The following is a 2629-nucleotide window of genomic DNA, read 5'->3' as shown; positions in this document are numbered from 1 at the left end:
GTAAGGTGGTATCTCAATGTGGTTTTGATTTGAATCTCTCTGATGGCTAGTGATGATGAACATTTTTTTCATGTGTCTGTTAGCCATTTGTATGTCTTCATTGGAGAAGTGTCTATTCATGTCTTCTGCCCATTTTTTGATATGATTATCTGTTTTGTGTGTATTGAGTTTGAGGAGTTCTTTATAGATCTTGGATATCAGCCTTTTGTCTGTACTGTCATTTGTGAATATCTTCTCCCATTCCATGGGTTGCCTCTTTGTTTTGTTGACTGTTTCCTTTGCTGTGCAGAAGCTTTTGATCTTGATGAAGTCCCAGAAATTCATTTTTGCTTTTGTTTCCTTTGCCTTTGGAGATATATCTTGAAAGAAGTTGCTGTGGCCGATATCGAAGAGGTTATTGCCTATGTTCTCCTCTATGATTCTGATGGATTCCTGCCTCATGTTGAGGTCTTTTATCCATTCCAAGTTTATCCTTGTGTATGGTGTAAGGGAATGATCAAGTTTCATTCTTCTACATATAGCTGTCCAAGTTTCCCAGCACCATTTATTGAAGAGACTGTCTTTTTTCCACTGTATATTTTTTCCTGATTTATTGAAGATTATTTGACCATAGAGTGGAGGGTCCATATCTGGGCTCTCTACTTTGTTCCACTGGTCTATGTGTCTGTTGGTCTATGTGCATGCCAGTACCATGCCAGTACCACTTACTACTATCATTTGTAGTAAACCTTGAAATCAGGCAATATGATGCCCCCAGTTTTGTTTTTCTTTTTCAATATTTCCTTAGCAATTCAGGGTCTCTTCTGATTCTATATAAGTTTTAGGATTGTTTGCTCCAGCTCTTTGAAAAATGCCGGTAGAATTTTGATCACAGTGGCACTGAAAGTATAGATTGTTCTGGGAAGTATAGACATTTTAACAATGTTTATTTTTCCCATCCATGAGCATGGAATGGTCTTCCATCTTTTTGTGTCTTCTTCAATTTCTTTCATGAGTGGTCTGTAGTTCCTCGAGTACAGATCCTTTACCTCTTTGGTTAGGTTTATTCCCAGGTATCTTATTGTTCTTGGTGTTATAGTAAATGGAATCTATTCTCTAATTTTCCTTTCTGTGTTTTCATTGTTAGTGTATAAAAAAGAAACTGATTTCTGTACATTGACTTTGTATCCAGGTGGGATGCATCCCTGGGTTGCAAGGATGGTTCAACATTCGCAAATCAATCAATGTGGTAGAACAAATCAATAAGAGAAGAGAGAAGAACCACATGGTCTTCTCAGTTGATTTCTTTATCGATTGATAAAGAAAAATCATTTGACAAAATCCAGCATCAATTCATGATTAAAACGCTTCAGAGTATAGGGATAGAGGGAACATTCCTCAACTTCATATAATCTAACTATGAAAAACCCACAGCAAATATCATCCTCAATGGGAAAAAGCTGACAGCCTTCCCTTTGAGATCAGGAACACAAGGATGCCCACTCTCACCACTCTTGTTCAACATATTATTAGAAGTCCTAGCAATAGCAATCAGAAAACAAAGAGAAATAAAAGGTATTCAAATTAGCAGTGAAGAAGTCAAACTCTCTCTCTTCGCAGATGACATGATACTTTATATGGAAAGCCCAAAAGACTCCACCCCCAAACTACTAGAACTCATACAGCAATTCAGTAATGTGGCAGGATACAAGGAATAATTTAAATTTTTAATGGAGACTTTAACCAAAATATTGGTTAAGAACGCATCTGGTCTTGGATAGCTTTGGCAGGAAAAAATATTCATGGAGCCTCTAGTTAATGAATAAAATGAGTAACATATGGCAGCATGCTGATTCTTGAGAGAACATTACAGGAGATTTTAAAAAAAAAAAAAGCCATATTGCTCTTTTACCAGTGACCTGTCAACATGCAGTGCATTGACACCCAAACTGTAAATACTGTGGCATAAGTCATCATTGGGAAATACTACACGGACCTGGGCAGGGATTCCCACGCCTCCAAGCACGAGTTGATCAGGGTCACCATTATTCCCATCAAGATGCTCCACAACGAGGTAGCAGGCTGTGTGACACATCTGACTAAGGGATTCACAGAGGCCCAGTGAGAGGGACCCCAATCAAACTGCAGGAGAAGGAGGGAGAAGGGAGAGAGAGTTATTTTTTTGAGGTATCAATCCTGGATCACGAGATCTTTGAAGTAGATTGTGACACTAAGGAGATGTTGAAGGTCTTGGACTTTGGCAGCCTGTCCAACCTGCAGATCACTCAGCCCACAGTTGGGGTGAATTTCAGATGCCACATGAAGCCATATGCCACATGAAGCCATATGAATCTTTCTACTGTGCTGTAATATCTTCAGTAGGCCTTGGAAACAACAACAGAAGATCCTGATTATAGAAGAAAAGCTATTAGTATTATTACTATATCCGCTTTATCTAGAGAAAACAACCTTTATAAGTCACTGATATGGTAAAAAATAGCTGGAGATAAGTAAAAGTTGAGAACAAAAAAGTGAGAAGTGGAAACTTCCCTTATGCTTTTGTACCTCAAACATGCTCTAGAGATCTTGAACTGGCCTATTTCAAGAAGGACATCATTCAATAAAGCAAAAATATGTAGAAAAAGACTCA

General features: G+C 38.2%; 1 pseudogene; it reads left to right on the top strand.

Moving 5' to 3' along the window:
* Window positions 1–1906: 1906 nt before the first annotated feature.
* LOC132018730 (small ribosomal subunit protein eS17-like) lies at window positions 1907–2319 on the top strand (annotated as a pseudogene).
* The last annotated feature ends 310 nt before the right edge of the window (window positions 2320–2629 follow it).

This window comes from Mustela nigripes, chromosome 5, assembly GCF_022355385.1.
Source record: "Mustela nigripes isolate SB6536 chromosome 5, MUSNIG.SB6536, whole genome shotgun sequence".
Classification (NCBI taxonomy): domain Eukaryota; kingdom Metazoa; phylum Chordata; class Mammalia; order Carnivora; family Mustelidae; genus Mustela; species Mustela nigripes.
This window is presented reverse-complemented; position numbering and strand designations above follow the sequence as displayed.